The sequence below is a fragment of the Schistocerca serialis genome, chromosome 5, assembly GCF_023864345.2.
Source record: "Schistocerca serialis cubense isolate TAMUIC-IGC-003099 chromosome 5, iqSchSeri2.2, whole genome shotgun sequence".
Lineage (NCBI taxonomy): Eukaryota > Metazoa > Arthropoda > Insecta > Orthoptera > Acrididae > Schistocerca > Schistocerca serialis.
The window spans coordinates 846,131,351-846,147,556 of NC_064642.1; positions in this window are offsets into that span (position 1 = coordinate 846,131,351).

The window sequence follows — 16,206 nt, forward strand, 5'->3', positions numbered from 1 at the left end:
AATAGACCCTTGGAGACAAGTCGGCTGTAGGCCGGTGTATTGAATCTCGACGCAATTTGAGTGTTCCATCGTCACTAAGAGGATCTGAGCATTACATTTAACTATCAGTTTTGCGTCGGATTCTAAAATGTTGACTCTCAGGGGAACGACCATACGGTGCCCGAGGCAGCAATAGACCCTTGGAGACAAGTCGGCTGGAGGACGATGTATTGGATCGCGACGCAATTTGAGTGTTCAATCGTCATTAAGAGGCCCTGAGCATTACATTTAACTATCAGTTTTGCGTCGGATTCTAAAATCTAGACTCACAGGAGAACGACCATACGGTGCCCGAGGCAGCAATAGACCCTTGGAGACAAGTCGGCTGGAGGACGATGTATTGAATCTCGACGCAATTTGAGAGTTCCATCGTCATTAGGAGGCCCTAAAAGTTACAATTAAGTATCATTTTTGCGTCGGATTCGAAAATCTAGACTTACAAGAGAACGACCATAAGGTGCCCGAGGCAGCATTAGACCCTTCCTTGGAGACAAGTCGGCTGGAGGACGATGTATTGGATCGCGACGTAATTTGAGTGTTCCATCATCATTAGGAGGCCCTGAACGTTACAATTAACTATCATTTTTGCGTCGGATTCGAAAATCTAAATTTACAAGAGAACGACCATGAGGTGCAAGAGGCAGCATTAGATCCTTGGAGACAAGTCGGCTGGAGGCCGATGTATTGAATCTCGACGCAATTTGAGTGTTCCATCGTTATTAGGAGGCCCTGAACGTTAAAATTCACTATCATTTTTGCGTCGGATTCAAAAATCTAGACTCACAGGAGAAGGACCATGTGGTGCCTGAGGCAGCAGTAGACCCTTGGAGACAAAGCGGCTGGAGGCCGATGTATTGAATCTCGACGCAATTTGAGTGTTCCATCGACATTACAAGGCCCTCAACGTTACAATTAACTATCAGTTTCGCGTCGGATTCGAAAATCTAGACTCACAGGAGACGGACCACATGGAGACCGAGGCAGCAATAGCCCCTTGTAGACAAATCGGCTGGAGGAAGATGTATTGACTCCCGACTCAATTTGAGTGTTCAATCGTCACTAGGAGGCCCTGAACGTTACAATTAACTATCATTTTTGCGTCGGATTCCAAAATCTAGACTTACAAGAGAACGACCATAAGGTGCCCGAGGCAGCATTAGACCCTTGGAGACAAGTCGGCTGGAGGACGATGTATTGAATCTCGACGCAATTTGAGTGTTCCATCGTCATTACAAGGCCCTGAACGTAACAATTAACTATCAGTTTCGTGTCGGATTCGATAATCTAGACTCACAGGAGACGGACCACATGGAGCCCGAGGCAGCAATAGCCCCTTGTAGACAAGTCGGCTGGAGGAAGATGTTTTGACTCCCGACGCAATTTGAGTGTTCCATCGTCACTAGGAGGCCCTGAACGTTACAATTAACTATCATTTTTGCGTCGGATTCGAAAATATAGACTCACAGGAGAAGGACCATGTGGTGCCCGAAGCAGCAATAGACCCTTGGAGACAAGTCGGCTGGAGGCCGATGTATTGAATCTCGACGCAATTTGAGTGTTCCATCGTCACTAAGAGGATCTGAGCATTACATTTAACTATCAGTTTTGCGTCGAATTCTAAAATGTTGACTCTCAGGGGAACGACCATACGGTGCCCGAGGCAGCAATTGACCCTTGGAGAGAAGTCGGCTGGAGGACGATGTATTGAATCTCGACGCAATTTGAGAGTTCCATCGTCATTAGGAGGCCCTGAAGGTTACAATTAACTATCATTTTTGCGTCGGATTAGAAAATCTAGACTTACAAGAGAACGACCATAAGGTGCATGAGGCAGCATTAGACCCTTGGAAACAAGTCGGCTGGAGGGCGATGTATTGGATCGCGACGCAATTTGAGTGTTCCATCGTCACTAGGAGGCCCTGAACGGTACAATTAACTATCATTTTTGCGTCGGATTCTAAAATGTTGACTCTCAGGAGAACGACCATACGGTGCCCGAGGCAGCAATAGACCCTTGGAGACAAGTCGGCTGGAGGACGATGTATTGAATCTCGACGCAATTTGACACTTCCATCGTCATTAGGAGGCCCTGAATGTTACAATTAACTATCATTTTTGCGTCGGATTCGAAAATCTAGACTTACAAGAGAACGACCATAAGGTGCCCGAGGCAGCATTAGACCCTTGGAGACAAATCGGCTGGAGGACGATGTATTGGATCGCGACGCAATTTGGGTGTTCCATCGTCATTAGGAGGCCCTGAACATTTCAATTAACTATCATTTTTGCGTCGGATTGCAAAATCTAGACTCACAGGAGAACGACCATGTGGAGCACGAGGCAGCAATAGTCCCTTGGAGACAAGTCGGCTGGGAACCGATGTATTGATTCTTGACGCAATTTGAGTGTTCCATCGTCATTAGGAGGCCCTGAACGTTACTATTCACTATCATTTTTGCGTCGGATTCGAAAATCTAGACTCACAGGAGAAGGACCATGTGGTGCCCGAGGCAGCAATAGACCCTTGGAGACAAGTCGGCTGGAGGCCGATGTATTGAATCTCGACGCAATTTGAGTGTTCCATCGTCATTAGAAGGCCCTGAACGTTACAATTAACTATATGTTTCGCGTCGGATTCGAAAATCTAGACTCACAGGAGACGGACCACATGGAGCCCGAGGCAGCAATAGCCCCTTGTAGACAAGTCGGCTGGAGGAAGATGTATTGACTATCGACGCAATTTGAGTGTTCCATCGTCATTAGGAGGCCCTGAACGTTACAATTAACTATCATTATTGCGTCGGATTCGAAAATCTAGACTTACAAGAGAACGACCATAAGGCGCCCGAGGCATCATTAGACCCTTGGAAACAAGTCGGCTGGAGGACGATGTATTGGATCGCGACGCAATTTGAGTGTTCCATCGTCATTAGGAGGCCCTGAACGTTACAATTAACTATCATTTTTGCGTCGGATTGGAAAATCTAGAATTACAATAGAACGACCATAAGGTGCAAGAGGCAGCATTAGACCCTTGGAGACAAGTCGGCTGGGAACCGATGTATTGATTCTTGACGCAATTTGAGTGTTCCATCGTCATTAGGAGGCCCTGAACGTTACTATTCACTATCATTTTTGCGTCGGATTCGAAAATCTAGACTCACAGGATAAGGATCATATGGTGCCCGAGACAGCAATATCCCCTTGGAGACAAGTCCGCTGGAGGCCGATGTATTGAATCTCGACGCAATTTGAGTGTTCCATCGTCATTAGGAGGCCCTGAACGTTACAATTAACTATCATTTTTGCGTCGGATTCGAAAATCTAGACTCACAGGAGACGGACCACATGGAGCCCGAGGCAGCAATAGCCCCTTGTAGGGAAGTCGGCTGGAGGAAGATGTATTAACTCCCGACGCAATTTGAGTGTTCCATCGTCACTAGGAGGCCCTGAACGCTACAATTAACTATCATTTTTGCGTCGGATTCTAAAATGTTGACTCTCAGGAGAACGACCATACGGTGCCCGAGGCAGCAATAGACCCTTGGAGACAAGTCGGCTGGAGGACGATGTATTGAATCTCGACGCAATTTGACAGTTCCATCGTCATTAGGAGGCCCTGAACGTTACAATTAACTATCATTTTTGCGTCGGATTCGAAAATCTAGACTTACAAGAGAACGACCATAAGGTGCCCGAGGCAGCATTAGACCCTTGGAGACAAATCGGCTGGAGGACGATGTATTGGATCGCGACGCAATTTGAGTGTTCCATCGTCATGAGGAGGCCCTGAACGTTACAATTAACTATCAGTTTTGCGTCGGATTCTAAAATGTTGACTCTCAGGGGAACGACCATACGGTGCCCGAGGCAGCTATTGACCCTTGGAGACAAGTCGGTTGGAGGACGATGTATTGGATCGCGACGCAAAATGAGTGTTCCATCGCCAATAGGAGGCCCTGAAAGTTACAATTAACTATCAGTTTCGCGGCGGATTCGAAAATCTAGACTCACAGGAGATGGACCACATGGAGCCCGAGGCAGCAATATCCCCTTGTAGACAAGTCGGCTGGAGGAAGATGTATTGACTCTCGACGCAATTTGAGTGTTCCATCGTCATTAAGAGGCCCTGAGCATTACATTTAACTATCAGTTTTGCGTCGGATTCTAAAATCTAGACTCACAGGAGAACGACCATACGGTGCCCGAGGCAGCAATAGACCCTTGGAAACAAGTCGGCTGGAGGACGATGTATTGGATCGCCATGCAATTTGAGTGTTCCATCGTCATTAGGAGGCCCTGAACGTTACAATTAACTATCATTTTTGCGTCGGATTGCAAAATCTAGACTCACAGGAGAACGACCATAAGGTGCCCGAGGCAGCAATAGACCCCTTGGAGACATGTCGGCTGGGAACCGATGTATTGATTCTTGACGGAATTTGAGTGTTACATCGTCATTAGGAGGCCCTGAATGTTACAATTAACTGTCATTTTTGCGTCGGATTCGAAAATCTAGACTTACAAGAGAACGACCATAAGGTGCCCGAGGCAGCATTAGACCCTTGGAGACAAGTCGGCTGGAGGACGATGTATTGAATCTCGACGCAATTTGAGTGTTCCATCGGCATTAGGAGGCCCTGAACGTTACAATTAACTATCATATTTGCGTCGGATTCGATAATCTAAACTCACAGGAGAACGACCATAAGGTGCCCGAGGCAGCATTAGACCCTTGGAGACAAGTCAGCTGGAGGCCGATGTAATGAATCTCGACGCAATTTGGGTGTTCCATCGTCATTACAAGGCCCTGAACGTTACAATTAACTATCATTTTTGCGTCGGATTGCTAAATCTAGACTCACAGGAGAACGACCATAAGGTGCCCGAGGCAGCAATAGACCCTTGGATACAAGTCGGCTGGGAACCGATGTATTGATTCTTGACGGAATTTGAGTGATACATCTTCATTAGGAGGCCCTGATCGTTACAATTCACTATCATTTTTGCGTCGGATTCGAAAATCTAGACTCACGGGAGAAGGACCATGTGGTGCCCGAGGCAGCAATATCCCCTTGGAGACAAGTCCGCTGGAGGCCGATGTATTGAATCTCGACGCAGTTTGAGTGTTCCATCGTCATTAGGGGGCCCTGAATCTTACAATTAACTACCAGTTTCGCGCCGTATTCAAAAATCTAGACTCACAGGAGACGGACCACATGGAACCCGAGGCAGCAATATCCCCTTGTAGACAAGTCGGCTGGAGGAAGATGTATTGACTCTCGACGCAATTTGAGTGTTCAATCGTCATTAAGAGGCCCTGAGCATTACATTTAACTATCAGGTTTGCGTCGTATTCGAAAATCTAGACTCACAGGAGACGGACCACATGGCGCCCGAGGCAGCAATAGCCCCTTGTAGACAAGTCGGCTGGAGGAAGATGTATTGACTCCCGACGCAATTTGAGTGTTCCATCGGCACTAGGAGGCCCTGAACGTTACAATTAACTATCATTTTTGCGTCGGATTCGAAAATCTAGACTTACAAGAGAACGACCATAAGGTGCCCGAGGCAGCATTAGACCCTTGGAGACAAGTCGGCTGGGAACCGATGTATTGATTCTTGACGGAATTTGAGTGTTACATCGTCATTAGGAGGCCCTGAACTATACAGTTCACTATCATTTTTGCGTCGGATTCGAAAATCTAGACCCACAGGAGAAGGACCATGTGGTGCACGAGGCAGCAATATCCCCTTGGAGACAAATCAGCTGGAGGACGATGTATTGAATCTCGACGCAATTTGAGAGTTCTATCGTCATTAGGAGGCCCTGAATCTTACAATTAACTACCAGTTTCGTGTCGTATTCGAAAATCTAGACTCACAGGAGACGGACCCCATGGAACCCGAGGCAGCAATATCCCCTTGTAGACAAGTCGGCTGGAGGACGATGTATTGAATCTCGACGCAATTTGAGAGTTCCATCAACATTAGGAGGCCCTGAACGTTACAATTAACTATCATTTTTGCGTCGGATTCGAAAATCTAGACTTACAAGAACGACCATAAGGTGCAAGAGGCAGCATTAGACCCTTGGAGACAAATCGGCTGGAGGCCGATGTATTGAATCTCGACGCAATTTGAGTGTTCCATCGTCATTAGGAGGCCCTGAACGTTACAATTCACTATCATTTTTTCGTCGGATTCGAAAATCTAGACTCACAGGAGAACGACCATAAGGTGCCCGAGGCAGCAATACACCCTTGGAGACAAGTCGGCTGGAGGCCGATGTATTGAATCTCGACGCAATTTGAGTGTTCCATCGGCATTACAAGGCCCTGAACGTTACAATTAACTATCAGTTTCGCGTCGGATTCGAAAATCTAGACTCACAGGAGACGGACCACATGGAGCCCGAGGCAGCAATAGCCTCTTGTAGACAAGTCGGCTGGAGGAAGATGTATTGACTCCCGACGCAATTTGAGTGTTCCATCGTCACTAGGAGGCCCTGAACGTTACAATTAACTATCATTTTTGCGTCGGATTCGAAAATCTAGACTTACAAGAGAACGACCATAAGGTGCCCGAGGCAGCATTAGACCCTTGGAGACAAGTCGGCTGGAGGACGATGTATTGAATCTGGACGCAATTTGAGTGTTCCATGAGCATTAGGAGGCCCAGAACGTTACAATTAACTATCATATTTGCGTCGGATTCGATAATCTAAACTCACAGCAGAACGACCATAAGGTGCCCGAGGCAGCATTAGACCCTTGGAGACAAGTCGGCTGGAGGCCGATGTAATGAATCTCGACGCAATTTGAGTGTTCCATCGTCATTACAAGGCCCTGAACGTTACAATTAACTATCATTTTTGCGTCGGATTGCAAAATCTAGACTCACAGGAGAACGACCATAAGGTGCCCGAGGCAGCAATAGACCCTTGGAGACAAGTCGGCTGGGAACCGATGTATTGATTCTTGACGGAATTTGAGTGTTACATCGTCATTAGGAGGCCCTGAACGTTACAATTCACTATCATTTTTGCGTCGGATTCGAAAATCTAGACTCACAGGAGAAGGACCATATGGTGCCCGAGGCAGCAATAGACCCTTGGAGACAACTCGGCTAGAGGCCGATGTATTGAATTTCGACGCAATTTGAGTGTTCCATCGTCATTACAAGGCCCTGAACGATACAATTAACTATCAGCTTCGCGTCGGATTCTAAAATCTAGACTCACAGGAGAACGACCATAAGGTGCCCGAGGCAGCAATAGACCCTTGGAGACAAGTCGGCTGGAGGCCGATGTATTGAATCTCGACGCAATTTGAGTGTTCCATCAGCATTAGGAGGCCCTGAACGTAACAATTAACTATCATTTTTGCGTCGGATTCGATAATCTAAACTCACAGGAGAACGATCATAAGGTGCCCGAGGCAGCAATAGACCCTTGGAGACAAGTCGGCTGGAGGCCGATGTATTGAATCTCGACGCAATTTGAGTGTCCCATCGTCATTAGGAGGCCCTAAACGTTACAATTAACTATCAGTTTTGCGTCGGATTCGAAAATCTAGACTTACTAGAGAACGACCATAAGGTGCAAGAGGCAGCATTAGACCCTTGGAGACAAATCGGCTGGAGGACGATGTATTGAATCTCGACGCAATTTGAGTCTTCTATCGTCATCAGGAGGCCCTAAACGTTACAATTAACTATCATTTTTGCGTCGGATTCGATCATCTAAACTCACAGGAGAACGACCATAAGGTGCCCGAGGTAGCAACAGACCCTTGGAGACAAGTCGACTGGAGGCCGATGTATTGAATATCGACGCAATTTGAGTGTTCCATCGTCATTAGGACGCCCTGACCGTTACAATTAACTATCATTTTTGCGTCGGATTCGAAAATCTAGACTCACAGGAGAAGGATCATATTGTGCCCGAGACAGCAATTACCCTTGGATACAAGTCGACTGGAGGTCGATGTATTGACTCTCGACGCAATTTAAGTGTTCCATCGTCATTACAAGGCCCTGAACGTTACAATTAACTATCATTTTTGCGTCGGATTCGAAAATCTAGACTCACAGGAGAAGGATCATATTGTGCCCGAGACAGCAATTACCCTTGGAGACAAGTCGGCTGGAGGCCGATGTAATGAATCTCGACGCAATTTGAGTGTTCCATCGTCATTACAAGGCCCTGAACGTTACAATTAACTATCATTTTGCGTCGGATTCGAAAATCTAGACTCACAGGAGAAGGATCATATTGTGCGCGAGACTGCAATATCCCCTTGGATACGAGTCGACTGGAGGTCGATGTATTGACCCTCGACGCAATTTGAGTGTTCCATCGTCATTACAAGGCCCTGAACGTTACAATTAACTATCATTTTTGCGTCGGATTCGAAAAATCTAGACTCACAGGAGAAGGATCATATTGTGCCCGAGACAGCAATTACCCTTGGAGACAAGTCGGCTGGAGGCCGATGTAATGAATCTCGACGCAATTTGTGTGTTCCATCGTCATTACAAGGCCCTGAACGTTACAATTAACTATCATTTTTGCGTCGGATTCGAAAATCTAGACTCACAGGAGACGGACCACATGGAGCCCGAGGCAGCAATAGCCCCTTGTAGACAAGTCGGCTGGGGGAATATGTATTGACTCTCGACGCAATTTGAGTGTTCCATCGTCACTAAGAGGCCCTGAGCATTACATTTAACTATCAGTTTTGCATCGGATTCTAAAATGTTGACTCTCAGGGGAAGGACCATACGGTGCCCGAGGCTGCTATTGACCCTTGGAGACAAGTCGGTTGGAGGACGATGTATTAGATCGCGACGCAAAATGAATGTTCCATCGTCATTAGGAGGCCCTGAACATTACAATTAACTATCATTTTATCGTCGGATTCGAAAATCTGGACTCACAGGAGAACGACCATAAGGTGTCCGAGGCAGCAACAGACCATAAGAGACAAGTCGGCTGGAGGCCGATGTATTGAATCTCGACGCAATTTGAGTGTTCCATCGCCAATAGGAGGCCCTAAACGTTACAATTAACTATCATTTTTGTGTCGGATTCGGAAATCTACAATCACAGGAGAACGACCATAAGGTGCCCGAGGAGACAAGTCGGCTGAAGGCCGATGTATTGAATCTCGACCCAATTTGAGTGTTCCATCGCCAATAGGAGGCCCTAAACGTTACAATTAACTATCATTTTTGCGTCGGATTCGAAAATCTACACTCACAGGAGAACGACCATATGGTGCCCGAGGCAGCAATAGACCCTTGGAGACAAGTCGGCTGAAGGCCGATGTATTGAATCTCGACGCAATTTGAGTGTTCCATCGGCATTAGGAGGCCCTGAACGTTACAATTAACTATCATTTTTGCGTCGGATTCGATAATCTAAACTCACAGGAGAACGACCATAAGGTGCCCGAGGCAGCAATAGACCCTTGGAGACAAGTTGGCTGGATGCCGATGTATTGAATCTCGACGCAATTTGAGTGTCCCATCGTCATTAGGAGGCCCTAAACGTTGCAATTAACTATCAGTTTTGCGTCGGATTCGAGAATCTAGACTTACAAGAGAACGACCATAAGGTGCAAGAGGCACCATTAGACCCTTGGAGACAAATCCGCTGGAGGACGATGTATTGAATCTCGACGCAATTTGAGTGTTCCATCGTCATTAGGAGGCCCTGAACGTTACAATTCACTATCATTTTTGCGTCGGATACGAAAATCTAGACTCACAGGAGAATGACCATGTGGTGCCCGAGGCAGCAATAGACCCTTAGAGACAAGTCGGCTGGAGGCCGATGTATTGAATCTCGACGCAATTTGAGTGTCCCATCGTCATTAGGAGGCCCTAAACGTTACAATTAACTATCAGTTTTGCGTCGGATTCGAAAATCTAGACTCACAGGAGAAGGATCATATTGTGCCCGAGACAGCAATTACCCTTGGAGACAAGTCGGCTGGAGGCCGATGTAATGAATCTCGACGCAATTTGAGTGTTCCATCGTCATTACAAGGCCCTGAACGTTACAATTCACTATCATTTTTGCGTCGGATACGAAAATCTAGACTCACAGGAGAATGACCATGTGGTGCCCGAGGCAGCAATAGACCCTTGGAGACAAGTCGGCTAGAGGCCGATGTATTGAATCTCGACGCAATTTGAGTGTTCCATCGTCATTACAAGGCCCTGAACGTTACAATTAACTATATGTTTCGCGTCGGATTCGAAAATCTAGACTCACAGGAGACGGACCACATGGAGCCCGAGGCAGCAATAGCCCCTTGTAGACAAGTCGGCTGGAGGAAGATGTATTGACTATCGACGCAATTTGAGTGTTCCATCGTCATTAGGAGGCCCTAAACGTTACAATTAACTATCATTTTTGCGTCGGATTCGAAAATCTAGACTTACAAGAGAACGACCATAAGGCGCCCGAGGCATCATTAGACCCTTGGAAACAAGTCGGCTGGAGGACGATGTATAGGATCGCGACGCAATTTGAGCGTTCCATCGTCATTAGGAGGCCCTGAACGTTACAATTAACTATCATTTTTGCGTCGGATTGGAAAATCCAGAATTACAATAGAACGACCATAAGGTGCAAGAGGCAGCATTAGACCCTTGGAGACAAGTCGGCTGGGAACCGATGTATTGATTCTTGACGCAATTTGAGTGTTCCATCGTCATTAGGAGGCCCTGAACGTTACTATTCACTATCATTTTTGCGTCGGATTCGAAAATCTAGACTCACAGGATAAGGATCATATGGTGCCCGAGACAGCAATATCCCCTTGGAGACAAGTCCGCTGGAGGCCGATGTATTGAATCTCGACGCAATTTGAGTGTTCCATCGTCATTAGGAGGCCCTGAACGTTACAATTAACTGTCATTTTTGCGTCGGATTCGAAAATCTAGACTCACAGAAGACGGACCACATGGAGCCCGAGGCAGCAATAGCCCCTTGTAGGGAAGTCGCTGGAGGAAGATGTATTAACTCCCGACGCAATTTGAGTGTTCCATCGTCACTAGGAGGCCCTGAACGTTACAATTAACTATCATTTTTGCGTCGGATTCTAAAATGTTGACTCTCAGGAGAACGACCATACGGTGCCCGAGGCAGCAATAGACCCTTGGAGACAAGTCGGCTGGAGGACGATGTATTGAATCTCGACGCAATTTGACAGTTCCATCGTCATTAGGAGGCCCTGAACGTCACAATTAACTATCATTTTTGCGTCGGATTCGAAAATCTAGACTTACAAGAGAACGACCATAAGGTGCCCGAGGCAGCATTAGACCCTTGGAGACAAATCGGCTGGAGGACGATGTATTGGATCGCGACGCAATTTGAGTGTTCCATCGTCATGAGGAGGCCCTGAACGTTACAATTAACTATCAGTTTTGCGTCGGATTCTAAAATGTTGACTCTCAGGGGAACGACCATACGGTGCCCGAGGCAGCTATTGACCCTTGGAGACAAGTCGGTTGGAGGACGATGTATTGGATCGCGACGCAAAATGAGTGTTCCATCGCCAATAGGAGGCCCTGAAAGTTACAATTAACTATCAGTTTCGCGGCGGATTCGAAAATCTAGACTCACAGGAGATGGACCACATGGAGCCCGAGGCAGCAATATCCCCTTGTAGACAAGTCGGCTGGAGGAAGATGTATTGACTCTCGACGCAATTTGAGTGTTCCATCGTCATTAAGAGGCCCTGAGCATTACATTTAACTATCAGTTTTGCGTCGGATTCTAAAATCTAGACTCACAGGAGAACGACCATACGGTGCCCGAGGCAGCAATAGACCCTTGGAAACAAGTCGGCTGGAGGACGATGTATTGGATCGCCATGCAATTTGAGTGTTCCATCGTCATTAGGAGGCCCTGAACGTTACAATTAACTATCATTTTTGCGTCGGATTGCAAAATCTAGACTCACAGGAGAATGACCATAAGGTGCCCGAGGCAGCAATAGACCCCTTGGAGACATGTCGGCTGGGAACCGATGTATTGATTCTTGACGGAATTTGAGTGTTACATCGTCATTAGGAGGCCCTGAATGTTACAATTAACTGTCATTTTTGCGTCGGATTCGAAAATCTAGACTTACAAGAGAACGACCATAAGGTGCCCGAGGCAGCATTAGACCCTTGGAGTCAAGTCGGCTGGAGGACGATGTATTGAATCTCGACGCAATTTGAGTGTTCCATCGGCATTAGGAGGCCCTGAACGTTACAATTAACTATCATATTTGCGTAGGATTCGATAATCTAAACTCACAGGAGACCGACCATAAGGTGCCCGAGGCAGCATTAGACCCTTGGAGACAAGTCAGCTGGAGGCCGATGTAATGAATCTCGACGCAATTTGGGTGTTCCATCGTCATTACAAGGCCCTGAACGTTACAATTAACTATCATTTTTGCGTCGGATTGCAAAATCTAGACTCACAGGAGAACGACCATAAGGTGCCCGAGGCAGCAATAGACCCTTGGAGACAAGTCGGCTGGGAACCGATGTATTGATTCTTGACGGAATTTGAGTGATACATCTTCATTAGGAGGCCCTGATCGTTACAATTCACTATCATTTTTGCGTCGGATTCGAAAATCTAGACTCACAGGAGAAGGACCATGTGGTGCCCGAGGCAGCAATAACCCCTTGGAGACAAATCAGCTAGAGGACGATGTATTGAATCTCGACGTAATTTGAGAGTTCTATCGTCATCAGGAGGCGCTGAACGTTACTATTCACTATCATTTTTACGTCGGATTCGAAAATCTAGACTCACAGGAGATGGATCATATGGTGCCCGAGACAGCAATATCCCCTTGGAGACAAGTCCGCTGGAGGCCGATGTATTGAATCTCGACGCAATTTGAGTGTTCCATCGTCATTAGGGGGCCCTGAATCTTACAATTAACTACCAGTTTCGCGCCGTATTCAAAAATCTAGACTCACAGGAGACGGACCACATGGAACCCGAGGCAGCAATATCCCCTTGTAGACAAGTCGGCTGGAGGAAGATGTATTGACTCTCGACGCAATTTGAGTGTTCCATCGTCATTAAGAGGCTCTGAGCATTACATTTAACTATCAGTTTTGCGTCGTATTCGAAAATCTAGACTCACAGGAGACGGACCACATGGCGCCCGAGGCAGCAATAGCCCCTTGTAGACAAGTCGGCTGGAGGAAGATGTATTGACTCCCGACGCAATTTGAGTGTTCCATCGGCACTAGGAGGCCCTGAACGTTACAATTAACTATCATTTTTGCGTCGGATTCGAAAATCTAGACTTACAAGAGAACGACCATAAGGTGCCCGAGGCAGCATTAGACCCTTGGAGACAAGTCGGCTGGGAACCGATGTATTGATTCTTGACGGAATTTGAGTGTTACATCGTCATTAGGAGGCCCTGAACGATACAGTTCACTATCATTTTTGCGTCGGATTCGAAAATCTAGACCCACAGGAGAAGGACCATGTGGTGCACGAGGCAGCAATATCCCCTTGGAGACAAATCAGCTGGAGGACGATGTATTGAATCTCGACGCAATTTGAGAGTTCTATCGTCATTAGGAGGCCCTGAATCTTACAATTAACTACCAGTTTCGTGTCGTATTCGAAAATCTAGACTCACAGGAGACGGACCACATGGAACCCGAGGCAGCAATAGCCTCTTGTAGACAAGTCGGCTGGAGGACGATGTATTGAATCTCGACGCAATTTGAGAGTTCCATCAACATTAGGAGGCCCTGAACGTTACAATTAACTATCATTTTTACGTCGGATTCGAAAATCTAGACTTACAAGAGAACGACCATAAGGTGCAAGAGGCAGCAATACACCCTTGGAGACAAGTCGGCTGGAGGCCGATGTATTGAATCTCGACGCAATTTGAGTGTTCCATCGTCATTACAAGGCCCTGAACGTTACAATTAACTATCAGTTTCGCGTCGGATTCGAAAATCTAGACTCACAGGAGACGGACCACATGGAGCCCGAGGCAGCAATAGCCTCTTGTAGTCAAGTCGGCTGGAGGAAGATGTATTGACTCCCGACGCAATTTGAGTGTTCCATCGTCACTAGGAGGCCCTGAACGTTACAATTAACTATCATTTTTGCGTCGGATTCGAAAATCTAGACTTACAAGAGAACGACCATAAGGTGCCCTAGGCAGCATTAGACCCTTGGAGACAAGTCGGCTGGAGGACGATGTATTGAATCTGGACGCAATTTGAGTGTTCCATGAGCATTAGGAGGCCCAGAACGTTACAATTAACTATCATATTTGCGTCGGATTCGATAATCTAAACTCACAGCAGAACGACCATAAGGTGCCCGAGGCAGCATTAGACCCTTGGAGACAAGTCGGCTGGAGGCCGATGTAATGAATCTCGACGCAATTTGAGTGTTCCATCGTCATTACAAGGCCCTTAACGTTACAATTAACTATCATTTTTGCGTTGGATTCGAAAATCTAGACTTACAAGAGAACGACCATAATGTGCCCGAGGCAGCATTAGACCCTTGGAGACAAGTCGGCTGGAGGACGATGTATTGAATCTCGACGCAATTTGAGTGTTCCATTGGCATTAGGACGCCCTGAACGTTACAATTAACTATCATATTTGCGTCGGATTCGATAATCTAACTCACAGGAGAACGACCATAAGGTGCCCGAGGAAGCATTAGACCCTTGGAGACAAGTCGGCTGGAGGCCGATGTAATGAATCTCGACGCAATTTGAGTGTTCCATCGTCATTACAAGGCCCTGAACGTTACAATTAACTATCATTTTTGCGTCGGATTGCAAAATCTAGACTCACAGGAGAACGACCATAAGGTGCCCGAGGCAGCAATAGACCCTTGGAGACAAGTCGGCTGGGAACCGATGTATTGATTCTTGACGGAATTTGAGTGTTACATCGTCATTAGGAGGCCCTGAACGTTAGAATTCACTATCATTTTTGCGTCGGATTCGAAAATCTAGACTCACAGGAGAAGGACCATATGGTGCCCGAGGCAGCAATAGACCCTTGGAGACAACTCGGCTAGAGGCCGATGTATTGAATTTCGACGCAATTTGAGTGTTCCATCGTCATTACAAGGCCCTGAACGTTACAATTAACTATCAGCTTCGCGTCGGATTCTGAAATCTAGACTCACAGGAGAACGACCATAAGGTGCCCGAGGCAGCAATAGACCCTTTTAGACAAGTCGGCTGGAGGCCGATGTATTGAATCTCGACGCAATTTGAGTGTTCCATCGGCATTAGGAGGCCCTGAACGTTACAATTAACTATCATTTTTGCGTCGGATTCGATAATCTAAACTCACAGGAGAACGACCATAAGGTGCCCGAGGCAGCAATAGACCCTTGGAGACAAGTCGGCTGGAGGCCGATGTATTGAATCTCGACGCAATTTGAGTGTCCCATCGTCATTAGGAGGCCCTAAACGTTACAATTAACTATCAGTTTTGCGTCGGATTCGAAAATCTAGACTTACTAGAGAACGACCATAAGGTGCAAGAGGCAGCATTAGACCCTTGGAGACAAATCGGCTGGAGGACGATGTATTGAATCTCGACGCAATTTGAGTCTTCTATCGTCATCAGGAGGCCCTAAACGTTACAATTAACTATCATTTTTGCGTCGGATTCGATCATCTAAACTCACAGGAGAACGACCATAAGGTGCCCGAGGTAGCAACAGACCCTTGGAGACAAGTCGACTGGAGGCCGATGTATTGAATATCGACGCAATTTGAGTGTTCCATCGTCATTAGGACGCCCTGACCGTTACAATTAACTATCATTTTTGCGTCGGATTCGAAAATCTAGACTCACAGGAGAAGGATCATATTGTGCCCGAGACAGCAATTACCCTTGGATACAAGTCGACTGGAGGTCGATGTATTGACTCTCGACGCAATTTGAGTGTTCCATCGTCATTACAAGGCCCTGAACGTTACAATTAACTATCATTTTTGCGTCGGATTCGAAAATCTAGACTCACAGGAGACGGACCACATGGAGCCCGAGGCAGCAATAGCCCCTTGTAGACAAGTCGGCTGGGGGAATATGTATTGACTCTCGACGCAATTTGAGTGTTCCATCGTCGCT